This window comes from Toxotes jaculatrix, chromosome 16 (assembly GCF_017976425.1).
Source record: "Toxotes jaculatrix isolate fToxJac2 chromosome 16, fToxJac2.pri, whole genome shotgun sequence".
NCBI lineage: Eukaryota > Metazoa > Chordata > Actinopteri > Toxotidae > Toxotes > Toxotes jaculatrix.
Genome location: NC_054409.1, coordinates 1,863,184 through 1,886,874, shown reverse-complemented (window position 1 = coordinate 1,886,874; position 23,691 = coordinate 1,863,184). Strand labels below are relative to the sequence as shown.

Below are 23,691 nucleotides of genomic sequence, written 5' to 3'. Positions count from 1 at the left end.
TCTTCTACACGCACGCGACAGGGGAGAGCGCGAACGCAGTCCCCCACTACCAGAAATTATGCAGTCGAGATTCCCACATTTGGGGAATTCGCAGGGGTCAGCACAGCCGGAGTGCAATGGCTGAGCCTCACCCTGGGTGAACCACCTTGTTGATCATGGTATCTCCCCTGCCAGGTAAGTATGAGCTGCAGTTGGAAGAGAGCGGGTGGTGGTCACCAGGCACAGCGCTCTGGCTGACGGTGCCTACAATGCATAATCCCACATTTCAGTGCCCTGAGCATCAGCTCCCCTTTGTATGTTACATTTGTGGCTGAAAAGACACAAACACTGCTGCAAATAGGCTGCGGCGTGCGGCAAACGCGCTTTGTTGGATCTACCCATCATGCACTGCTCTGCCAAAAACAGAGCATTTCACTGTGTCAAATGCCACTAGTCAAGCTGTCTCTTGGGAAAGAAAGCAAAGGCCCACGTGGGACACTTTTCAAAACATTTGACTAAATGAACTACTAACATGTATTGACTTACTGAAAACCTTGGAGCTGATCTGGACTCTCCTGTGGTTTCCTCTTGTCCTCGTAACAGCAGTAGCTCCTCCCTTCCTTGTCAATAATTGTGCAGAAATATCTGAGTGCTTCTTTCTTCCTAAATCATGAGCAAGTCCTGTCCAGTCCAACTGTTTCTGCTCCTGTTTGACTTCTGAACTTGTCTCTGGCTGTGTGTCCACTTACTGCAGCCTCTGACATCAGACTGTAGAATGTTGATACATCAAAGGCATCAAAGGACAAACACACACACTCACACGTACTGGTACTTATATCTTTGTGAGGACACTCTCTGGCATAATGCATTCCCTCGCCCTAACCTCTCTCTCTCTCTTAGCATCTCAGACCTATGTCAGTACCTGTGCCTCTGTCAAAGAATCCAAAAAAAAAAAAAACACTAGACCTGTACACACATAAAGTCATGTATTCATGTAGTCATCTGTGAATGTGTTTGATGAGTGCAAAGTGAAAATGCTGCATGAACCTTGTTTTTGTAAAAGCTTCTCTTGTTTCCTTTGCTTCTTACAACTGTATATTTTTCAAGCATCATCTGTCACATTGAAGAAATAAGTTCATTCAGTAGCGTTATTTCTTTTTTTCTTGTCATCATCTACACTTTTCTTGTCTCAAAGACGCCAGCATCCCCACCAAAGCCTAAAAATAAAGTATACCAGCGAAATGACAACATCTGGCACACATTTCTTCCGCAAAGAAAGGGCAATGTCGGACAGGGGAGCTCACACTTGTGGCGCTCTATAAAGATGTTTGACTTTTCACCAACTCAAAAGGCTCAGCCATGAGGCCAAGCCAGCCAAAAATAACTTCAACTCATTGGTGTTCCTCTCCACGGAAGTCTTTAGTAAAAGGCGAAAGACTTGTGCGTTATGAAGAGAAACAAGAGTCACAACAGGCCTGTCTCAGAGAGCAGCTGAGGACCCTAGTCGTCCCAGCTACCACCGTCGCGGTGCGCCTCCCTTGGCTTGCCGCGTGCTAAATCCCAGCCTCCCCTCCAGGCCTGGCTTTTACATGGAGACTACAACGTCTGGGAAACCATCAGGCGTCTTCAGGGAGTCCGCGACCAATCATCGTAGCTGAAGTGCACTGTGTTGTTGAGCGGGGTTCCCTGGGTGAGATCAGTAAATCAACTGACTGGTTGTGCACAATTCACTTGATAAAAACTTAGCCGCCTTTTCCTTCAGCCACTGTAAAAGTTTGACTCCTAACTAAACATGTGTGTCAGAGCTTGATTTTCTACAAAGCAAGAGAAAGGTGCACCGTTCCCGGCGGCACTGCAATGCCAGGTCGATGCGTGGAGTGAGCGGAGCAAGCTCCCTTTTCAGCTCCCTCTCCTAAAAATGGGTTTAATACGTTGTCCCCATATAGGGGACATATCAGATATTAAACTGATAAGAACAGATACTACACTTGATCTTAGCCAAAAGGCCGAGAAGCGATGAGGCCCAAGCGTTTGACGTCCAAATCAAGCTCTTGGTACAACCGTCACTTGTCGCGTTTGTAAGCCAGCTTATCAATTGCCGCCACTTAGCAACTCCGCCCATCTGTCTGCCGTGTACTTTTCCCTGCCGCTATACAAAGATGTTTGACTTTTCACCAACTCAAAAGGCTCAGCCATACGGCAAAGCCGGCCAAAAATAGCTTCAACTCATTGGTGTTCCACACCAAAGCCTGGAAATAAAGCATACTAGAACAACATCTAGCACGCATTTCTTCCACAAACAAGCAGCAAAGTCGGACAGGAGAGCTCACACTTCATTTTGTCATGGAAAGGCCACGCCCACTTCCCCAATTCCAATGGGAACACAGGGAATTGTCATGACTAAACACGCCACTCTGCAGCGTACGCCAGAGAGCTTCTGCAGAGCAACACTGCCGCTTTGTGGACAGACTGCAAAAGCTGACATGTAACTCTAAATCAACAAAGCCACTTCACAAAATGGAGAGCCTTCAACAGGTTAGCACATGGGCATTCCTCACACATTGTGTTTTCTTCTACACGCACGCGACAGGGGAGAGCGCGAACGCAGTCCCCCACTACCAGAAATTATGCAGTCGAGATTCCCACATTTGGGGAATTCGCAGGGGTCAGCACAGCCGGAGTGCAATGGCTGAGCCTCACCCTGGGTGAACCACCTTGTTGATCATGGTATCTCCCCTGCCAGGTAAGTATGAGCTGCAGTTGGAAGAGAGCGGGTGGTGGTCACCAGGCACAGCGCTCTGGCTGACGGTGCCTACAATGCATAATCCCACATTTCAGTGCCCTGAGCATCAGCTCCCCTTTGTATGTTACATTTGTGGCTGAAAAGACACAAACACTGCTGCAAATAGGCTGCGGCGTGCGGCAAACGCGCTTTGTTGGATCTACCCATCATGCACTGCTCTGCCAAAAACAGAGCATTTCACTGTGTCAAATGCCACTAGTCAAGCTGTCTCTTGGGAAAGAAAGCAAAGGCCCACGTGGGACACTTTTCAAAACATTTGACTAAATGAACTACTAACATGTATTGACTTACTGAAAACCTTGGAGCTGATCTGGACTCTCCTGTGGTTTCCTCTTGTCCTCGTAACAGCAGTAGCTCCTCCCTTCCTTGTCAATAATTGTGCAGAAATATCTGAGTGCTTCTTTCTTCCTAAATCATGAGCAAGTCCTGTCCAGTCCAACTGTTTCTGCTCCTGTTTGACTTCTGAACTTGTCTCTGGCTGTGTGTCCACTTACTGCAGCCTCTGACATCAGACTGTAGAATGTTGATACATCAAAGGCATCAAAGGACAAACACACACACTCACACGTACTGGTACTTATATCTTTGTGAGGACACTCTCTGGCATAATGCATTCCCTCGCCCTAACCTCTCTCTCTCTCTTAGCATCTCAGACCTATGTCAGTACCTGTGCCTCTGTCAAAGAATCCAAAAAAAAAACAAAAAACACTAGACCTGTACACACATAAAGTCATGTATTCATGTAGTCATCTGTGAATGTGTGTTTGATGAGTGCAAAGTGAAAATGCTGCATGAACCTTGTTTTTGTAAAAGCTTCTCTTGTTTCCTTTGCTTCTTACAACTGTATATTTTTCAAGCATCATCTGTCACATTGAAGAAATAAGTTCATTCAGTAGCGTTATTTCTTTTTTTCTTGTCATCATCTACACTTTTCTTGTCTCAAAGACGCCAGCATCCCCACCAAAGCCTAAAAATAAAGTATACCAGCGAAATGACAACATCTGGCACACATTTCTTCCGCAAAGAAAGGGCAATGTCGGACAGGGGAGCTCACACTTGTGGCGCTCTATAAAGATGTTTGACTTTTCACCAACGCAAAAGGCTCAGCCATAAGGCCAAGCCAGCCAAAAATAACTTCAACTCATTGGTGTTCCTCTCCACGGAAGTCTTTAGTAAAAGGCGAAAGACTTGTGCGTTATGAAGAGAAACAAGAGTCACAACAGGCCTGTCTCAGAGAGCAGCTGAGGACCCTAGTCGTCCCAGGTACCACCGTCGCGGTGCGCCTCCCTTGGCTTGCCGCGTGCTAAATCCCAGCCTCCCCTCCAGGCCTGGCTTTTACATGGAGACTACAACGTCTGGGAAACCATCAGGCGTCTTCAGGGAGTCCGCGACCAATCATCGTAGCTGAAGTGCACTGTGTTGTTGAGCGGGGTTCCCTGGGTGAGATCAGTAAATCAACTGACTGGTTGTGCACAATTCACTTGATAAAAACTTAGCCGCCTTTTCCTTCAGCCACTGTAAAAGTTTGACTCCTAACTAAACATGTGTGTCAGAGCTTGATTTTCTACAAAGCAAGAGAAAGGTGCACCGTTCCCGGCGGCACTGCAATGCCAGGTCGATGCGTGGAGTGAGCGGAGCAAGCTCCCTTTTCAGCTCCCTCTCCTAAAAATGGGTTTAATACGTTGTCCCCATATAGGGGACATATCAGATATTAAACTGATAAGAACAGATACTACACTTGATCTTAGCCAAAAGGCCGAGAAGCGATGAGGCCCAAGCGTTTGACGTCCAAATCAAGCTCTTGGTACAACCGTCACTTGTCGCGTTTGTAAGCCAGCTTATCAATTGCCGCCACTTAGCAACTCCGCCCATCTGTCTGCCGTGTACTTTTCCCTGCCGCTATACAAAGATGTTTGACTTTTCACCAACTCAAAAGGCTCAGCCATACGGCAAAGCCGGCCAAAAATAGCTTCAACTCATTGGTGTTCCACACCAAAGCCTGGAAATAAAGCATACTAGAACAACATCTAGCACGCATTTCTTCCACAAACAAGCAGCAAAGTCGGACAGGAGAGCTCACACTTCATTTTGTCATGGAAAGGCCACGCCCACTTCCCCAATTCCAATGGGAACACAGGGAATTGTCATGACTAAACACGCCACTCTGCAGCGTACGCCAGAGAGCTTCTGCAGAGCAACACTGCCGCTTTGTGGACAGACTGCAAAAGCTGACATGTAACTCTAAATCAACAAAGCCACTTCACAAAATGGAGAGCCTTCAACAGGTTAGCACATGGGCATTCCTCACACATTGTGTTTTCTTCTACACGCACGCGACAGGGGAGAGCGCGAACGCAGTCCCCCACTACCAGAAATTATGCAGTCGAGATTCCCACATTTGGGGAATTCGCAGGGGTCAGCACAGCCGGAGTGCAATGGCTGAGCCTCACCCTGGGTGAACCACCTTGTTGATCATGGTATCTCCCCTGCCAGGTAAGTATGAGCTGCAGTTGGAAGAGAGCGGGTGGTGGTCACCAGGCACAGCGCTCTGGCTGACGGTGCCTACAATGCATAATCCCACATTTCAGTGCCCTGAGCATCAGCTCCCCTTTGTATGTTACATTTATGGCTGAAAAGACACAAACACTGCTGCAAATAGGCTGCGGCGTGCGGCAAACGCGCTTTGTTGGATCTACCCATCATGCACTGCTCTGCCAAAAACAGAGCATTTCACTGTGTCAAATGCCACTAGTCAAGCTGTCTCTTGGGAAAGAAAGCAAAGGCCCACGTGGGACACTTTTCAAAACATTTGACTAAATGAACTACTAACATGTATTGACTTACTGAAAACCTTGGAGCTGATCTGGACTCTCCTGTGGTTTCCTCTTGTCCTCGTAACAGCAGTAGCTCCTCCCTTCCTTGTCAATAATTGTGCAGAAATATCTGAGTGCTTCTTTCTTCCTAAATCATGAGCAAGTCCTGTCCAGTCCAACTGTTTCTGCTCCTGTTTGACTTCTGAACTTGTCTCTGGCTGTGTGTCCACTTACTGCAGCCTCTGACATCAGACTGTAGAATGTTGATACATCAAAGGCATCAAAGGACAAACACACACACTCACACGTACTGGTACTTATATCTTTGTGAGGACACTCTCTGGCATAATGCATTCCCTCGCCCTAACCTCTCTCTCTCTCTTAGCATCTCAGACCTATGTCAGTACCTGTGCCTCTGTCAAAGAATCCAAAAAAAAAACAAAACACTAGACCTGTACACACATAAAGTCATGTATTCATGTAGTCATCTGTGAATGTGTGTTTGATGAGTGCAAAGTGAAAATGCTGCATGAACCTTGTTTTTGTAAAAGCTTCTCTTGTTTCCTTTGCTTCTTACAACTGTATATTTTTCAAGCATCATCTGTCACATTGAAGAAATAAGTTCATTCAGTAGCGTTATTTCTTTTTTTCTTGTCATCATCTACACTTTTCTTGTCTCAAAGACGCCAGCATCCCCACCAAAGCCTAAAAATAAAGTATACCAGCGAAATGACAACATCTGGCACACATTTCTTCCGCAAAGAAAGGGCAATGTCGGACAGGGGAGCTCACACTTGTGGCGCTCTATAAAGATGTTTGACTTTTCACCAACGCAAAAGGCTCAGCCATAAGGCCAAGCCAGCCAAAAATAACTTCAACTCATTGGTGTTCCTCTCCACGGAAGTCTTTAGTAAAAGGCGAAAGACTTGTGCGTTATGAAGAGAAACAAGAGTCACAACAGGCCTGTCTCAGAGAGCAGCTGAGGACCCTAGTCGTCCCAGGTACCACCGTCGCGGTGCGCCTCCCTTGGCTTGCCGCGTGCTAAATCCCAGCCTCCCCTCCAGGCCTGGCTTTTACATGGAGACTACAACGTCTGGGAAACCATCAGGCGTCTTCAGGGAGTCCGCGACCAATCATCGTAGCTGAAGTGCACTGTGTTGTTGAGCGGGGTTCCCTGGGTGAGATCAGTAAATCAACTGACTGGTTGTGCACAATTCACTTGATAAAAACTTAGCCGCCTTTTCCTTCAGCCACTGTAAAAGTTTGACTCCTAACTAAACGTGTGTCAGAGCTTGATTTTCTACAAAGCAAGAGAAAGGTGCACCGTTCCCGGCGGCACTGCAATGCCAGGTCGATGCGTGGAGTGAGCGGAGCAAGCTCCCTTTTCAGCTCCCTCTCCTAAAAATGGGTTTAATACGTTGTCCCCATATAGGGGACATATCAGATATTAAACTGATAAGAACAGATACTACACTTGATCTTAGCCAAAAGGCCGAGAAGCGATGAGGCCCAAGCGTTTGACGTCCAAATCAAGCTCTTGGTACAACCGTCACTTGTCGCGTTTGTAAGCCAGCTTATCAATTGCCGCCACTTAGCAACTCCGCCCATCTGTCTGCCGTGTACTTTTCCCTGCCGCTATACAAAGATGTTTGACTTTTCACCAACTCAAAAGGCTCAGCCATACGGCAAAGCCGGCCAAAAATAGCTTCAACTCATTGGTGTTCCACACCAAAGCCTGGAAATAAAGCATACTAGAACAACATCTAGCACGCATTTCTTCCACAAACAAGCAGCAAAGTCGGACAGGAGAGCTCACACTTCATTTTGTCATGGAAAGGCCACGCCCACTTCCCCAATTCCAATGGGAACACAGGGAATTGTCATGACTAAACACGCCACTCTGCAGCGTACGCCAGAGAGCTTCTGCAGAGCAACACTGCCGCTTTGTGGACAGACTGCAAAAGCTGACATGTAACTCTAAATCAACAAAGCCACTTCACAAAATGGAGAGCCTTCAACAGGTTAGCACATGGGCATTCCTCACACATTGTGTTTTCTTCTACACGCACGCGACAGGGGAGAGCGCGAACGCAGTCCCCCACTACCAGAAATTATGCAGTCGAGATTCCCACATTTGGGGAATTCGCAGGGGTCAGCACAGCCGGAGTGCAATGGCTGAGCCTCACCCTGGGTGAACCACCTTGTTGATCATGGTATCTCCCCTGCCAGGTAAGTATGAGCTGCAGTTGGAAGAGAGCGGGTGGTGGTCACCAGGCACAGCGCTCTGGCTGACGGTGCCTACAATGCATAATCCCACATTTCAGTGCCCTGAGCATCAGCTCCCCTTTGTATGTTACATTTATGGCTGAAAAGACACAAACACTGCTGCAAATAGGCTGCGGCGTGCGGCAAACGCGCTTTGTTGGATCTACCCATCATGCACTGCTCTGCCAAAAACAGAGCATTTCACTGTGTCAAATGCCACTAGTCAAGCTGTCTCTTGGGAAAGAAAGCAAAGGCCCACGTGGGACACTTTTCAAAACATTTGACTAAATGAACTACTAACATGTATTGACTTACTGAAAACCTTGGAGCTGATCTGGACTCTCCTGTGGTTTCCTCTTGTCCTCGTAACAGCAGTAGCTCCTCCCTTCCTTGTCAATAATTGTGCAGAAATATCTGAGTGCTTCTTTCTTCCTAAATCATGAGCAAGTCCTGTCCAGTCCAACTGTTTCTGCTCCTGTTTGACTTCTGAACTTGTCTCTGGCTGTGTGTCCACTTACTGCAGCCTCTGACATCAGACTGTAGAATGTTGATACATCAAAGGCATCAAAGGACAAACACACACACTCACACGTACTGGTACTTATATCTTTGTGAGGACACTCTCTGGCATAATGCATTCCCTCGCCCTAACCTCTCTCTCTCTCTTAGCATCTCAGACCTATGTCAGTACCTGTGCCTCTGTCAAAGAATCCAAAAAAAAAACAAAACACTAGACCTGTACACACATAAAGTCATGTATTCATGTAGTCATCTGTGAATGTGTGTTTGATGAGTGCAAAGTGAAAATGCTGCATGAACCTTGTTTTTGTAAAAGCTTCTCTTGTTTCCTTTGCTTCTTACAACTGTATATTTTTCAAGCATCATCTGTCACATTGAAGAAATAAGTTCATTCAGTAGCGTTATTTCTTTTTTTCTTGTCATCATGTACACTTTTCTTGTCTCAAAGACGCCAGCATCCCCACCAAAGCCTAAAAATAAAGTATACCAGCGAAATGACAACATCTGGCACACATTTCTTCCGCAAAGAAAGGGCAATGTCGGACAGGGGAGCTCACACTTGTGGCGCTCTATAAAGATGTTTGACTTTTCACCAACTCAAAAGGCTCAGCCATAAGGCCAAGCCAGCCAAAAATAACTTCAACTCATTGGTGTTCCTCTCCACGGAAGTCTTTAGTAAAAGGCGAAAGACTTGTGCGTTATGAAGAGAAACAAGAGTCACAACAGGCCTGTCTCAGAGAGCAGCTGAGGACCCTAGTCGTCCCAGCTACCACCGTCGCGGTGCGCCTCCCTTGGCTTGCCGCGTGCTAAATCCCAGCCTCCCCTCCAGGCCTGGCTTTTACATGGAGACTACAACGTCTGGGAAACCATCAGGCGTCTTCAGGGAGTCCGCGACCAATCATCGTAGCTGAAGTGCACTGTGTTGTTGAGCGGGGTTCCCTGGGTGATATCAGTAAATCAACTGACTGGTTGTGCACAATTCACTTGATAAAAACTTAGCCGCCTTTTCCTTCAGCCACTGTAAAAGTTTGACTCCTAACTAAACATGTGTGTCAGAGCTTGATTTTCTACAAAGCAAGAGAAAGGTGCACCGTTCCCGGCGGCACTGCAATGCCAGGTCGATGCGTGGAGTGAGCGGAGCAAGCTCCCTTTTCAGCTCCCTCTCCTAAAAATGGGATTAATACATTGTCCCCATATAGGGGACATATCAGATATTAAACTGATAAGAACAGATACTACACTTGATCTTAGCCAAAAGGCCGAGAAGCGATGAGGCCCAAGCGTTTGACGTCCAAATCAAGCTCTTGGTACAACCGTCACTTGTCGCGTTTGTAAGCCAGCTTATCAATTGCCGCCACTTAGCAACTCCGCCCATCTGTCTGCCGTGTACTTTTCCCTGCCGCTATACAAAGATGTTTGACTTTTCACCAACTCAAAAGGCTCAGCCATACGGCAAAGCCGGCCAAAAATAGCTTCAACTCATTGGTGTTCCACACCAAAGCCTGGAAATAAAGCATACTAGAACAACATCTAGCACGCATTTCTTCCACAAACAAGCAGCAAAGTCGGACAGGAGAGCTCACACTTCATTTTGTCATGGAAAGGCCACGCCCACTTCCCCAATTCCAATGGGAACACAGGGAATTGTCATGACTAAACACGCCACTCTGCAGCGTACGCCAGAGAGCTTCTGCAGAGCAACACTGCCGCTTTGTGGACAGACTGCAAAAGCTGACATGTAACTCCAAATCAACAAAGCCACTTCACAAAATGGAGAGCCTTCAACAGGTTAGCACATGGGCATTCCTGACACATTGTATTTTCTTCTACACGCACGCGACAGGGGAGAGCGCGAACGCAGTCCCCCACTACCAGAAATTATGCAGTCGAGATTCCCACATTTGGGGAATTCGCAGGGGTCAGCACAGCCGGAGTGCAATGGCTGAGCCTCACCCTGGGTGAACCACCTTGTTGATCATGGTATCTCCCCTGCCAGGTAAGTATGAGCTGCAGTTGGAAGAGAGCGGGTGGTGGTCACCAGGCACAGCGCTCTGGCTGACGGTGCCTACAATGCATAATCCCACATTTCAGTGCCCTGAGCATCAGCTCCCCTTTGTCTGTTACATTTGTGGCTGAAAAGACACAAACACTGCTGCAAATAGGCTGCGGCGTGCGGCAAACGCGCTTTGTTGGATCTACCCATCATGCACTGCTCTGCCAAAAACAGAGCATTTCACTGTGTCAAATGCCACTAGTCAAGCTGTCTCTTGGGAAAGAAAGCAAAGGCCCACGTGGGACACTTTTCAAAACATTTGACTAAATGAACTACTAACATGTATTGACTTACTGAAAACCTTGGAGCTGATCTGGACTCTCCTGTGGTTTCCTCTTGTCCTCGTAACAGCAGTAGCTCCTCCCTTCCTTGTCAATAATTGTGCAGAAATATCTGAGTGCTTCTTTCTTCCTAAATCATGAGCAAGTCCTGTCCAGTCCAACTGTTTCTGCTCCTGTTTGACTTCTGAACTTGTCTCTGGCTGTGTGTCCACTTACTGCAGCCTCTGACATCAGACTGTAGAATGTTGATACATCAAAGGCATCAAAGGACAAACACACACTCACACGTACTGGTACTTATATCTTTGTGAGGACACTCTCTGGCATAATGCATTCCCTCGCCCTAACCTCTCTCTCTCTCTTAGCATCTCAGACCTATGTCAGTACCTGTGCCTCTGTCAAAGAATCCAAAAAAAAAACAAAACACTAGACCTGTACACACATAAAGTCATGTATTCATGTAGTCATCTGTGAATGTGTGTTTGATGAGTGCAAAGTGAAAATGCTGCATGAACCTTGTTTTTGTAAAAGCTTCTCTTGTTTCCTTTGCTTCTTACAACTGTATATTTTTCAAGCATCATCTGTCACATTGAAGAAATAAGTTCATTCAGTAGCGTTATTTCTTTTTTTCTTGTCATCATGTACACTTTTCTTGTCTCAAAGACGCCAGCATCCCCACCAAAGCCTAAAAATAAAGTATACCAGCGAAATGACAACATCTGGCACACATTTCTTCCGCAAAGAAAGGGCAATGTCGGACAGGGGAGCTCACACTTGTGGCGCTCTATAAAGATGTTTGACTTTTCACCAACTCAAAAGGCTCAGCCATAAGGCCAAGCCAGCCAAAAATAACTTCAACTCATTGGTGTTCCTCTCCACGGAAGTCTTTAGTAAAAGGCGAAAGACTTGTGTGTTATGAAGAGAAACAAGAGTCACAACAGGCCTGTCTCAGAGAGCAGCTGAGGACCCTAGTCGTCCCAGCTACCACCGTCGCGGTGCGCCTCCCTTGGCTTGCCGCGTGCTAAATCCCAGCCTCCCCTCCAGGCCTGGCTTTTACATGGAGACTACAACGTCTGGGAAACCATCAGGCGTCTTCAGGGAGTCCGCGACCAATCATCGTAGCTGAAGTGCACTGTGTTGTTGAGCGGGGTTCCCTGGGTGATATCAGTAAATCAACTGACTGGTTGTGCACAATTCACTTGATAAAAACTTAGCCGCCTTTTCCTTCAGCCACTGTAAAAGTTTGACTCCTAACTAAACATGTGTGTCAGAGCTTGATTTTCTACAAAGCAAGAGAAAGGTGCACCGTTCCCGGCGGCACTGCAATGCCAGGTCGATGCGTGGAGTGAGCGGAGCAAGCTCCCTTTTCAGCTCCCTCTCCTAAAAATGGGTTTAATACGTTGTCCCCATATAGGGGACATATCAGATATTAAACTGATAAGAACAGATACTACACTTGATCTTAGCCAAAAGGCCGAGAAGCGATGAGGCCCAAGCGTTTGACGTCCAAATCAAGCTCTTGGTACAACCGTCACTTGTCGCGTTTGTAAGCCAGCTTATCAATTGCCGCCACTTAGCAACTCCGCCCATCTGTCTGCCGTGTACTTTTCCCTGCCGCTATACAAAGATGTTTGACTTTTCACCAACTCAAAAGGCTCAGCCATACGGCAAAGCCGGCCAAAAATAGCTTCAACTCATTGGTGTTCCACACCAAAGCCTGGAAATAAAGCATACTAGAACAACATCTAGCACGCATTTCTTCCACAAACAAGCAGCAAAGTCGGACAGGAGAGCTCACACTTCATTTTGTCATGGAAAGGCCACGCCCACTTCCCCAATTCCAATGGGAACACAGGGAATTGTCATGACTAAACACGCCACTCTGCAGCGTACGCCAGAGAGCTTCTGCAGAGCAACACTGCCGCTTTGTGGACAGACTGCAAAAGCTGACATGTAACTCTAAATCAACAAAGCCACTTCACAAAATGGAGAGCCTTCAACAGGTTAGCACATGGGCATTCCTGACACATTGTGTTTTCTTCTACACGCACGCGACAGGGGAGAGCGCGAACGCAGTCCCCCACTACCAGAAATTATGCAGTCGAGATTCCCACATTTGGGGAATTCGCAGGGGTCAGCACAGCCGGAGTGCAATGGTTGAGCCTCACCCTGGGTGAACCACCTTGTTGATCATGGTATCTCCCCTGCCAGGTAAGTATGAGCTGCAGTTGGAAGAGAGCGGGTGGTGGTCACCAGGCACAGCGCTCTGGCTGACGGTGCCTACAATGCATAATCCCACATTTCAGTGCCCTGAGCATCAGCTCCCCTTTGTATGTTACATATATGGCTGAAAAGACACAAACACTGCTGCAAATAGGCTGCGGCGTGCGGCAAACGCGCTTTGTTGGATCTACCCATCATGCACTGCTCTGCCAAAAACAGAGCATTTCACTGTGTCAAATGCCACTAGTCAAGCTGTCTCTTGGGAAAGAAAGCAAAGGCCCACGTGGGACACTTTTCAAAACATTTGACTAAATGAACTACTAACATGTATTGACTTACTGAAAACCTTGGAGCTGATCTGGACTCTCCTGTGGTTTCCTCTTGTCCTCGTAACAGCAGTAGCTCCTCCCTTCCTTGTCAATAATTGTGCAGAAATATCTGAGTGCTTCTTTCTTCCTAAATCATGAGCAAGTCCTGTCCAGTCCAACTGTTTCTGCTCCTGTTTGACTTCTGAACTTGTCTCTGGCTGTGTGTCCACTTACTGCAGCCTCTGACATCAGACTGTAGAATGTTGATACATCAAAGGCATCAAAGGACAAACACACACACTCACACGTACTGGTACTTATATCTTTGTGAGGACACTCTCTGGCATAATGCATTCCCTCGCCCTAACCTCTCTCTCTCTCTCTTAGCATCTCAGACCTATGTCAGTACCTGTGCCTCTGTCAAAGAATCCAAAAAAAAAAAAAAAACACTAGACCTGTACACACATAAAGTCATGTATTCATGTAGTCATCTGTGAATGTGTGTTTGATGAGTGCAAAGTGAAAATGCTGCATGAACCTTGTTTTTGTAAAAGCTTCTCTTGTTTCCTTTGCTTCTTACAACTGTATATTTTTCAAGCATCATCTGTCACATTGAAGAAATAAGTTCATTCAGTAGCGTTATTTCTTTTTTTCTTGTCATCATGTACACTTTTCTTGTCTCAAAGACGCCAGCATCCCCACCAAAGCCTAAAAATAAAGTATACCAGCGAAATGACAACATCTGGCACACATTTCTTCCGCAAAGAAAGGGCAATGTCGGACAGGGGAGCTCACACTTGTGGCGCTCTATAAAGATGTTTGACTTTTCACCAACTCAAAAGGCTCAGCCATGAGGCCAAGCCAGCCAAAAATAACTTCAACTCATTGGTGTTCCTCTCCACGGAAGTCTTTAGTAAAAGGCGAAAGACTTGTGCGTTATGAAGAGAAACAAGAGTCACAACAGGCCTGTCTCAGAGAGCAGCTGAGGACCCTAGTCGTCCCAGGTACCACCGTCGCGGTGCGCCTCCCTTGGCTTGCCGCGTGCTAAATCCCAGCCTCCCCTCCAGGCCTGGCTTTTACATGGAGACTACAACGTCTGGGAAACCATCAGGCGTCTTCAGGGAGTCCGCGACCAATCATCGTAGCTGAAGTGCACTGTGTTGTTGAGCGGGGTTCCCTGGGTGATATCAGTAAATCAACTGACTGGTTGTGCACAATTCACTTGATAAAAACTTAGCCGCCTTTTCCTTCAGCCACTGTAAAAGTTTGACTCCTAACTAAACGTGTGTCAGAGCTTGATTTTCTACAAAGCAAGAGAAAGGTGCACCGTTCCCGGCGGCACTGCAATGCCAGGTCGATGCGTGGAGTGAGCGGAGCAAGCTACCTTTTCAGCTCCCTCTCCTAAAAATGGGTTTAATACGTTGTCCCCATATAGGGGACATATCAGATATTAAACTGATAAGAACAGATACTACACTTGATCTTAGCCAAAAGGCCGAGAAGCGATGAGGCCCAAGCGTTTGACGTCCAAATCAAGCTCTTGGTACAACCGTCACTTGTCGCGTTTGTAAGCCAGCTTATCAATTGCCGCCACTTAGCAACTCCGCCCATCTGTCTGCCGTGTACTTTTCCCTGCCGCTATACAAAGATGTTTGACTTTTCACCAACTCAAAAGGCTCAGCCATACGGCAAAGCCGGCCAAAAATAGCTTCAACTCATTGGTGTTCCACACCAAAGCCTGGAAATAAAGCATACTAGAACAACATCTAGCACGCATTTCTTCCACAAACAAGCAGCAAAGTCGGACAGGAGAGCTCACACTTCATTTTGTCATGGAAAGGCCACGCCCACTTCCCCAATTCCAATGGGAACACAGGGAATTGTCATGACTAAACACGCCACTCTGCAGAGTACGCCAGAGAGCTTCTGCAGAGCAACACTACCGCTTTGTGGACAGACTGCAAAAGCTGACATGTAACTCTAAATCAGGGGTGTCAAACCTGTCCACAAAGGGCCGGTGTGGCTGCAGGTTTTTGTTCCAACCAAGCAGCAGCACACCAGACTTGACTCATTTAATCAACTGATCTCAGTCTTCAGACAGTTGATTGGTCAAACTGTGTGCTCTTCATTGGTTGGAACAAAAACCTGCAGCCACACCGGCCCTTTGTGGACAGGTTTGACACCCCTGCTCTAAATCAACAAAGCCACTTCACAAAATGGAGAGCCTTCAACAGGTTAGCACATGGGCATTCCTGACACATTGTGTTTTCTTCTACACGCACGCGACAGGGGAGAGCGCGAACGCAGTCCCGCACTACCAGAAATTATGCAGTCGAGATTCCCACATTTGGGGAATTCGCAGGGGTCAGCACAGCCGGAGTGCAATGGCTGAGCCTCACCCTGGGTGAACCACCTTGTTGATCATGGTATCTCCCCTGCCAGGTAAGTATGAGCTGCAGCTGGAAGAGAGCGGGTGGTGGTCACCAGGCACAGCGCTCTGGCTGACGATGCCTACAATGCATAATCCCACATTTCAGTGCCCTGAGCATCAGCTCCCCTTTGTATGTTACATTTATGGCTGAAAAGACACAAACACTGCTGCAAATAGGCTGCGGCGTGCGGCAAACGCGCTTTGTTGGATCTACCCATCATGCACTGCTCTGCCAAAAACAGAGCATTTCACTGTGTCAAATGCCACTAGTCAAGCTGTCTCTTGGGAAAGAAAGCAAAGGCCCACGTGGGACACTTTTCAAAACATTTGACTAAATGAACTACTAACATGTATTGACTTACTGAAAACCTTGGAGCTGATCTGGACTCTCCTGTGGTTTCCTCTTGTCCTCGTAACAGCAGTAGCTCCTCCCTTCCTTGTCAATAATTGTGCAGAAATATCTGAGTGCTTCTTTCTTCCTAAATCATGAGCAAGTCCTGTCCAGTCCAACTGTTTCTGCTCCTGTTTGACTTCTGAACTTGTCTCTGGCTGTGTGTCCACTTACTGCAGCCTCTGACATCAGACTGTAGAATGTTGATACATCAAAGGCATCAAAGGACAAACACACACACTCACACGTACTGGTACTTATATCTTTGTGAGGACACTCTCTGGCATAATGCATTCCCTCGCCCTAACCTCTCTCTCTCTCTTAGCATCTCAGACCTATGTCAGTACCTGTGCCTCTGTCAAAGAATCCAAAAAAAAAAAAAAACACTAGACCTGTACACACATAAAGTCATGTATTCATGTAGTCATCTGTGAATGTGTGTTTGATGAGTGCAAAGTGAAAATGCTGCATGAACCTTGTTTTTGTAAAAGCTTCTCTTGTTTCCTTTGCTTCTTACAACTGTATATTTTTCAAGCATCATCTGTCACATTGAAGAAATAAGTTCATTCAGTAGCGTTATTTCTTTTTTTCTTGTCATCATGTACACTTTTCTTGTCTCAAAGACACCAGCATCCCCACCAAAGCCTAAAAATAAAGTATACCAGCGAAATGACAACATCTGGCACACATTTCTTCCGCAAAGAAAGGGCAATGTCGGACAGGGGAGCTCACACTTGTGGCGCTCTATAAAGATGTTTGACTTTTCACCAACTCAAAAGGCTCAGCCATAAGGCCAAGCCAGCCAAAAATAACTTCAACTCATTGGTGTTCCTCTCCACGGAAGTCTTTAGTAAAAGGCGAAAGACTTGTGCGTTATGAAGAGAAACAAGAGTCACAACAGGCCTGTCTCAGAGAGCAGCTGAGGACCCTAGTCGTCCCAGGTACCACCGTCGCGGTGCGCCTCCCTTGGCTTGCCGCGTGCTAAATCCCAGCCTCCCCTCCAGGCCTGGCTTTTACATGGAGACTACAACGTCTGGGAAACCATCAGGCGTCTTCAGGGAGTCCGCGACCAATCATCGTAGCTGAAGTGCACTGTGTTGTTGAGCGGGGTTCCCTGGGTGAGATCAGTAAATCAACTGACTGGTTGTGTACAATTCACTTGATAAAAACTTAGCCGCCTTTTCCTTCAGCCACTGTAAAAGTTTGACTCCTAACTAAACATGTGTGTCAGAGCTTGATTTTCTACAAAGCAAGAGAAAGGTGCACCGTTCCCGGCGGCACTGCAATGCCAGGTCGATGCGTGGAGTGAGCGGAGCAAGCTCCCTTTTCAGCTCCCTCTCCTAAAAATGGGTTTAATACGTTGTCCCCATATAGGGGACATATCAGATATTAAACTGATAAGAACAGATACTACACTTGATCTTAGCCAAAAGGCCGAGAAGCGATGAGGCCCAAGCGTTTGACGTCCAAATCAAGCTCTTGGTACAACCGTCACTTGTCGCGTTTGTAAGCCAGCTTATCAATTGCCGCCACTTAGCAACTCCGCCCATCTGTCTGCCGTGTACTTTTCCCTGCCGCTATACAAAGATGTTTGACTTTTCACCAACTCAAAAGGCTCAGCCATACGGCAAAGCCGGCCAAAAATAGCTTCAACTCATTGGTGTTCCACACCAAAGCCTGGAAATAAAGCATACTAGAACAACATCTAGCACGCATTTCTTCCACAAACAAGCAGCAAAGTCGGACAGGAGAGCTCACACTTCATTTTGTCATGGAAAGGCCACGCCCACTTCCCCAATTCCAATGGGAACACAGGGAATTGTCATGACTAAACACGCCACTCTGCAGCGTACGCCAGAGAGCTTCTGCAGAGCAACACTGCCGCTTTGTGGACAGACTGCAAAAGCTGACATGTAACTCTAAATCAACAAAGCCACTTCACAAAATGGAGAGCCTTCAACAGGTTAGCACATGGGCATTCCTGACACATTGTGTTTTCTTCTACACGCACGCGACAGGGGAGAGCGCGAACGCAGTCCCCCACTACCAAAAATTATGCAGTCGAGATTCCCACATTTGGGGAATTCGCAGGGGTCAGCACAGCCGGAGTGCAATGGCTGAGCCTCACCCTGGGTGAACCACCTTGTTGATCATGGTATCTCCCCTGCCAGGTAAGTATGAGCTGCAGTTGGAAGAGAGCGGGTGGTGGTCACCAGGCACAGCGCTCTGGCTGACGGTGCCTACAATGCATAATCCCACATTTCAGTGCCCTGAGCATCAGCTCCCCTTTGTATGTTACATTTGTGGCTGAAAAGACACAAACACTGCTGCAAATAGGCTGCGGCGTGCGGCAAACGCGCTTTGTTGGATCTACCCATCATGCACTGCTCTGCCAAAAACAAAGGAACACTGTGTGAAATGCCACTAGTCAAGCTGTCTCTTGGGAAAGAAAGCAAAGGCCCACGTGGGACACTTTTCAAAACATTTGACTAAATGAACTACTAACATGTATTGACTTACTGAAAACCTTGGAGCTGATTTGGACTCTCCTGTGGTTTCCTCTTGTCCTCGTAACAGCAGTAGCTCCTCCCTTCCTTGTCAATAATTGTGCAGAAATATCTGAGTGCTTCTTTCTTCCTAAATCATGAGCAAGTCCTGTCCAGTCCAACTGTTTCTGCTCCTGTTTGACTTCTGAACTTGTCTCTGGCTGTGTGTCCACTTACTGCAGCCTCTGACATCAGACTGTAGAATGTTGATACATCAAAGGCATCAAAGGACAAACACACACACACACACTCACACGTACTGGTACTTATATCTTTGTGAGGACACTCTCTGGCATAATGCATTCCCTTGCCCTAACCTCTCTCTCTCTCTTAGCATCTCAGACCTATGTCAGTACCTGTGCCTCTGTCAAAGAATCCAAAAAAAAAAACAAAACACTAGACCTGTACACACATAAAGTCATGTATTCATGTAGTCATCTGTGAATGTGTGTTTGATGAGTGCAAAGTGAAAATGCTGCATGAACCTTGTTTTTGTAAAAGCTTCTCTTGTTTCCTTTGCTTCTTACAACTGTATATTTTTCAAGCATCATCTGTCACATTGAAGAAATAAGTTCATTCAGTAGCGTTATTTCTTTTTTTCTTGTCATCATCTACACTTTTCTTGTCTCAAAGACGCCAGCATCCCCACCAAAGCCTAAAAATAAAGTATACCAGCGAAATGACAACATCTGGCACACATTTCTTCCGCAAAGAAAGGGCAATGTCGGACAGGGGAGCTCACACTTGTGGCGCTCTATAAAGATGTTTGACTTTTCACCAACTCAAAAGGCTCAGCCATGAGGCCAAGCCAGCCAAAAATAACTTCAACTCATTGGTGTTCCTCTCCACGGAAGTCTTTAGTAAAAGGCGAAAGACTTGTGCGTTATGAAGAGAAACAAGAGTCACAACAGGCCTGTCTCAGAGAGCAGCTGAGGACCCTAGTCGTCCCAGCTACCACCGTCGCGGTGCGCCTCCCTTGGCTTGCCGCGTGCTAAATCCCAGCCTCCCCTCCAGGCCTGGCTTTTACATGGAGACTACAACGTCTGGGAAACCATCAGGCGTCTTCAGGGAGTCCGCGACCAATCATCGTAGCTGAAGTGCACTGTGTTGTTGAGCGGGGTTCCCTGGGTGATATCAGTAAATCAACTGACTGGTTGTGCACAATTCACTTGATAAAAACTTAGCCGCCTTTTCCTTCAGCCACTGTAAAAGTTTGACTCCTAACTAAACGTGTGTCAGAGCTTGATTTTCTACAAAGCAAGAGAAAGGTGCACCGTTCCCGGCGGCACTGCAATGCCAGGTCGATGCGTGGAGTGAGCGGAGCAAGCTACCTTTTCAGCTCCCTCTCCTAAAAATGGGTTTAATACGTTGTCCCCATATAGGGGACATATCAGATATTAAACTGATAAGAACAGATACTACACTTGATCTTAGCCAAAAGGCCGAGAAGCGATGAGGCCCAAGCGTTTGACGTCCAAATCAAGCTCTTGGTACAACCGTCACTTGTCGCGTTTGTAAGCCAGCTTATCAATTGCCGCCACTTAGCAACTCCGCCCATCTGTCTGCCGTGTACTTTTCCCTGCCGCTATACAAAGATGTTTGACTTTTCACCAACTCAAAAGGCTCAGCCATACGGCAAAGCCGGCCAAAAATAGCTTCAACTCATTGGTGTTCCACACCAAAGCCTGGAAATAAAGCATACTAGAACAACATCTAGCACGCATTTCTTCCACAAACAAGCAGCAAAGTCGGACAGGAGAGCTCACACTTCATTTTGTCATGGAAAGGCCACGCCCACTTCCCCAATTCCAATGGGAACACAGGGAATTGTCATGACTAAACACGCCACTCTGCAGCGTACGCCAGAGAGCTTCTGCAGAGCAACACTGCCGCTTTGTGGACAGACTGCAAAAGCTGACATGTAACTCTAAATCAACAAAGCCACTTCACAAAATGGAGAGCCTTCAACAGGTTAGCACATGGGCATTCTTGACACATTGTGTTTTCTTCTACACGCACGCGACAGGGGAGAGCGCGAACGCAGTCCCCCACTACCAGAAATTATGCAGTCGAGATTCCCACATTTGGGGAATTCGCAGGGGTCAGCACAGCCGGAGTGCAATGGCTGAGCCTCACCCTGGGTGAACCACCTTGTTGATCATGGTATCTCCCCTGCCAGGTAAGTATGAGCTGCAGTTGGAAGAGAGCGGGTGGTGGTCACCAGGCACAGCGCTCTGGCTGACGGTGCCTACAATGCATAATCCCACATTTCAGTGCCCTGAGCATCAGCTCCCCTTTGTATGTTACATTTATGGCTGAAAAGACACAAACACTGCTGCAAATAGGCTGCGGCGTGCGGCAAACGCGCTTTGTTGGATCTACCCATCATGCACTGCTCTGCCAAAAACAGAGCATTTCACTGTGTCAAATGCCACTAGTCAAGCTGTCTCTTGGGAAAGAAAGCAAAGGCCCATGTGGGACACTTTTCAAAACATTTGACTAAATGAACTACTAACATGTATTGACTTACTGAAAACCTTGGAGCTGATCTGGACTCTCCTGTGGTTTCCTCTTGTCCTCGTAACAGCAGTAGCTCCTCCCTTCCTTGTCAATAATTGTGCAGAAATATCTGAGTGCTTCTTTCTTCCTAAATCATGAGCAAGTCCTGTCCAGTCCAACTGTTTCTGCTCCTGTTTGACTTCTGAACTTGTCTCTGGCTGTGTGTCCACTTACTGCAGCCTCTGACATCAGACTGTAGAATGTTGATACATCAAAGGCATCAAAGGACAAACACACACACACACACTCACACATACTGGTACTTATATCTTTGTGAGGACACTCTCTGGCATAATGCATTCCCTCGCCCTAACCTCTCTCTCTCTCTTAGCATCTCAGACCTATGTCAGTACCTGTGCCTCTGTCAAAGAATCCAAAAAAAAAAAAAAAACACTAGACCTGTACACACATAAAGTCATGTATTCATGTAGTCATCTGTGAATGTGTGTTTGATGAGTGCAAAGTGAAAATGCTGCATGAACCTTGTTTTTGTAAAAGCTTCTCTTGTTTCCTTTGCTTCTTACAACTGTATATTTTTCAAGCATCATCTGTCACATTGAAGAAATAAGTTCATTCAGTAGCGTTATTTCTTTTTTTCTTGTCATCATGTACACTTTTCTTGTCTCAAAGACGCCAGCATCCCCACCAAAGCCTAAAAATAAAGTATACCAGCGAAATGACAACATCTGGCACACATTTCTTCCGCAAAGAAAGGGCAATGTCGGACAGGGGAGCTCACACTTGTGGCGCTCTATAAAGATGTTTGACTTTTCACCAACTCAAAAGGCTCAGCCATAAGGCCAAGCCAGCCAAAAATAACTTCAACTCATTGGTGTTCCTCTCCACGGAAGTCTTTAGTAAAAGGCGAAAGACTTGTGCGTTATGAAGAGAAACAAGAGTCACAACAGGCCTGTCTCAGAGAGCAGCTGAGGACCCTAGTCGTCCCAGGTACCACCGTCGCGGTGCGCCTCCCTTGGCTTGCCGCGTGCTAAATCCCAGCCTCCCCTCCAGGCCTGGCTTTTACATGGAGACTACAACGTCTGGGAAACCATCAGGCGTCTTCAGGGAGTCCGCGACCAATCATCGTAGCTGAAGTGCACTGTGTTGTTGAGCGGGGTTCCCTGGGTGAGATCAGTAAATCAACTGACTGGTTGTGCACAATTCACTTGATAAAAACTTAGCCGCCTTTTCCTTCAGCCACTGTAAAAGTTTGACTCCTAACTAAACATGTGTGTCAGAGCTTGATTTTCTACAAAGCAAGAGAAAGGTGCACCGTTCCCGGCGGCACTGCAATGCCAGGTCGATGCGTGGAGTGAGCGGAGCAAGCTCCCTTTTCAGCTCCCTCTCCTAAAAATGGGTTTAATACGTTGTCCCCATATAGGGGACATATCAGATATTAAACTGATAAGAACAGATACTACACTTGATCTTAGCCAAAAGGCCGAGAAGCGATGAGGCCCAAGCGTTTGACGTCCAAATCAAGCTCTTGGTACAACCGTCACTTGTCGCGTTTGTAAGCCAGCTTATCAATTGCCGCCACTTAGCAACTCCGCCCATCTGTCTGCCGTGTACTTTTCCCTGCCGCTATACAAAGATGTTTGACTTTTCACCAACTCAAAAGGCTCAGCCATACGGCAAAGCCGGCCAAAAATAGCTTCAACTCATTGGTGTTCCACACCAAAGCCTGGAAATAAAGCATACTAGAACAACATCTAGCACGCATTTCTTCCACAAACAAGCAGCAAAGTCGGACAGGAGAGCTCACACTTCATTTTGTCATGGAAAGGCCACGCCCACTTCCCCAATTCCAATGGGAACACAGGGAATTGTCATGACTAAACACGCCACTCTGCAGCGTACGCCAGAGAGCTTCTGCAGAGCAACACTGCCGCTTTGTGGACAGACTGCAAAAGCTGACATGTAACTCTAAATCAACAAAGCCACTTCACAAAATGGAGAGCCTTCAACAGGTTAGCACATGGGCATTCCTCACACATTGTGTTTTCTTCTACACGCACGCGACAGGGGAGAGCGCGAACGCAGTCCCCCACTACCAGAAATTATGCAGTCGAGATTCCCACATTTGGGGAATTCGCAGGGGTCAGCACAGCCGGAGTGCAATGGCTGAGCCTCACCCTGGGTGAACCACCTTGTTGATCATGGTATCTCCCCTGCCAGGTAAGTATGAGCTGCAGTTGGAAGAGAGCGGGTGGTGGTCACCAGGCACAGCGCTCTGGCTGACGGTGCCTACAATGCATAATCCCACATTTCAGTGCCCTGAGCATCAGCTCCCCTTTGTATGTTACATTTGTGGCTGAAAAGACACAAACACTGCTGCAAATAGGCTGCGGCGTGCGGCAAACGCGCTTTGTTGGATCTACCCATCATGCACTGCTCTGCCAAAAAAGTCTTTAGTAAAAGGCGAAAGACTTGTGCGTTATGAAGAGAAACAAGAGTCACAACAGGCCTGTCTCAGAGAGCAGCTGAGGACCCTAGTCGTCCCAGGTACCACCGTCGCGG

At 47.1% G+C, this 23,691-nt stretch overlaps 28 non-coding genes across 28 annotated transcripts; all 28 read right to left on the bottom strand.

Moving 5' to 3' along the window:
• Positions 1-18: 18 nt before the first annotated feature.
• On the bottom strand, positions 19-182 carry LOC121196632. The gene has a single exon (XR_005896077.1). It is a non-coding gene; the product is annotated as a U1 spliceosomal RNA (small nuclear RNA).
• Positions 183-1,334: 1,152 nt separating this feature from the next.
• On the bottom strand, positions 1,335-1,446 carry LOC121196206. The gene has a single exon (XR_005895679.1). It is a non-coding gene; the product is annotated as a U5 spliceosomal RNA (small nuclear RNA).
• Positions 1,447-1,806: 360 nt separating this feature from the next.
• On the bottom strand, positions 1,807-1,997 carry LOC121196490. The gene has a single exon (XR_005895943.1). It is a non-coding gene; the product is annotated as a U2 spliceosomal RNA (small nuclear RNA).
• Positions 1,998-2,566: 569 nt separating this feature from the next.
• On the bottom strand, positions 2,567-2,730 carry LOC121196620. The gene has a single exon (XR_005896066.1). It is a non-coding gene; the product is annotated as a U1 spliceosomal RNA (small nuclear RNA).
• Positions 2,731-3,884: 1,154 nt separating this feature from the next.
• On the bottom strand, positions 3,885-3,999 carry LOC121196194. Its single transcript, XR_005895668.1, has one exon. It is a non-coding gene; the product is annotated as a U5 spliceosomal RNA (small nuclear RNA).
• Positions 4,000-4,359: 360 nt separating this feature from the next.
• On the bottom strand, positions 4,360-4,550 carry LOC121196489. The gene has a single exon (XR_005895942.1). It is a non-coding gene; the product is annotated as a U2 spliceosomal RNA (small nuclear RNA).
• Positions 4,551-5,119: 569 nt separating this feature from the next.
• Positions 5,120-5,283, bottom strand: LOC121196609. Its single transcript, XR_005896055.1, has one exon. It is a non-coding gene; the product is annotated as a U1 spliceosomal RNA (small nuclear RNA).
• Positions 5,284-6,435: 1,152 nt separating this feature from the next.
• LOC121196193 lies at positions 6,436-6,550 on the bottom strand. The gene has a single exon (XR_005895667.1). It is a non-coding gene; the product is annotated as a U5 spliceosomal RNA (small nuclear RNA).
• A 358-nt stretch (positions 6,551-6,908) lies between these two features.
• LOC121196488 lies at positions 6,909-7,099 on the bottom strand. The gene has a single exon (XR_005895941.1). It is a non-coding gene; the product is annotated as a U2 spliceosomal RNA (small nuclear RNA).
• Positions 7,100-7,668: 569 nt separating this feature from the next.
• Positions 7,669-7,832, bottom strand: LOC121196597. Its single transcript, XR_005896044.1, has one exon. It is a non-coding gene; the product is annotated as a U1 spliceosomal RNA (small nuclear RNA).
• A 1,152-nt stretch (positions 7,833-8,984) lies between these two features.
• LOC121196176 lies at positions 8,985-9,099 on the bottom strand. The gene has a single exon (XR_005895651.1). It is a non-coding gene; the product is annotated as a U5 spliceosomal RNA (small nuclear RNA).
• A 360-nt stretch (positions 9,100-9,459) lies between these two features.
• Positions 9,460-9,650, bottom strand: LOC121196462. The gene has a single exon (XR_005895918.1). It is a non-coding gene; the product is annotated as a U2 spliceosomal RNA (small nuclear RNA).
• Positions 9,651-10,219: 569 nt separating this feature from the next.
• LOC121196585 lies at positions 10,220-10,383 on the bottom strand. Its single transcript, XR_005896033.1, has one exon. It is a non-coding gene; the product is annotated as a U1 spliceosomal RNA (small nuclear RNA).
• A 1,150-nt stretch (positions 10,384-11,533) lies between these two features.
• LOC121196241 lies at positions 11,534-11,648 on the bottom strand. Its single transcript, XR_005895713.1, has one exon. It is a non-coding gene; the product is annotated as a U5 spliceosomal RNA (small nuclear RNA).
• Positions 11,649-12,008: 360 nt separating this feature from the next.
• Positions 12,009-12,199, bottom strand: LOC121196487. Its single transcript, XR_005895940.1, has one exon. It is a non-coding gene; the product is annotated as a U2 spliceosomal RNA (small nuclear RNA).
• Positions 12,200-12,768: 569 nt separating this feature from the next.
• LOC121196069 lies at positions 12,769-12,932 on the bottom strand. Its single transcript, XR_005895551.1, has one exon. It is a non-coding gene; the product is annotated as a U1 spliceosomal RNA (small nuclear RNA).
• Positions 12,933-14,090: 1,158 nt separating this feature from the next.
• LOC121196205 lies at positions 14,091-14,202 on the bottom strand. The gene has a single exon (XR_005895678.1). It is a non-coding gene; the product is annotated as a U5 spliceosomal RNA (small nuclear RNA).
• Positions 14,203-14,560: 358 nt separating this feature from the next.
• Positions 14,561-14,751, bottom strand: LOC121196653. The gene has a single exon (XR_005896097.1). It is a non-coding gene; the product is annotated as a U2 spliceosomal RNA (small nuclear RNA).
• Positions 14,752-15,530: 779 nt separating this feature from the next.
• LOC121196410 lies at positions 15,531-15,694 on the bottom strand. Its single transcript, XR_005895873.1, has one exon. It is a non-coding gene; the product is annotated as a U1 spliceosomal RNA (small nuclear RNA).
• A 1,152-nt stretch (positions 15,695-16,846) lies between these two features.
• LOC121196174 lies at positions 16,847-16,961 on the bottom strand. Its single transcript, XR_005895649.1, has one exon. It is a non-coding gene; the product is annotated as a U5 spliceosomal RNA (small nuclear RNA).
• Positions 16,962-17,321: 360 nt separating this feature from the next.
• On the bottom strand, positions 17,322-17,512 carry LOC121196486. Its single transcript, XR_005895939.1, has one exon. It is a non-coding gene; the product is annotated as a U2 spliceosomal RNA (small nuclear RNA).
• A 569-nt stretch (positions 17,513-18,081) lies between these two features.
• Positions 18,082-18,245, bottom strand: LOC121196293. Its single transcript, XR_005895761.1, has one exon. It is a non-coding gene; the product is annotated as a U1 spliceosomal RNA (small nuclear RNA).
• Positions 18,246-19,405: 1,160 nt separating this feature from the next.
• Positions 19,406-19,517, bottom strand: LOC121196204. The gene has a single exon (XR_005895677.1). It is a non-coding gene; the product is annotated as a U5 spliceosomal RNA (small nuclear RNA).
• Positions 19,518-19,875: 358 nt separating this feature from the next.
• On the bottom strand, positions 19,876-20,066 carry LOC121196652. Its single transcript, XR_005896096.1, has one exon. It is a non-coding gene; the product is annotated as a U2 spliceosomal RNA (small nuclear RNA).
• Positions 20,067-20,635: 569 nt separating this feature from the next.
• Positions 20,636-20,799, bottom strand: LOC121196574. Its single transcript, XR_005896022.1, has one exon. It is a non-coding gene; the product is annotated as a U1 spliceosomal RNA (small nuclear RNA).
• A 1,159-nt stretch (positions 20,800-21,958) lies between these two features.
• LOC121196173 lies at positions 21,959-22,073 on the bottom strand. Its single transcript, XR_005895648.1, has one exon. It is a non-coding gene; the product is annotated as a U5 spliceosomal RNA (small nuclear RNA).
• Positions 22,074-22,433: 360 nt separating this feature from the next.
• On the bottom strand, positions 22,434-22,624 carry LOC121196485. Its single transcript, XR_005895938.1, has one exon. It is a non-coding gene; the product is annotated as a U2 spliceosomal RNA (small nuclear RNA).
• Positions 22,625-23,193: 569 nt separating this feature from the next.
• LOC121196563 lies at positions 23,194-23,357 on the bottom strand. Its single transcript, XR_005896011.1, has one exon. It is a non-coding gene; the product is annotated as a U1 spliceosomal RNA (small nuclear RNA).
• Positions 23,358-23,691: the final 334 nt, after the last annotated feature.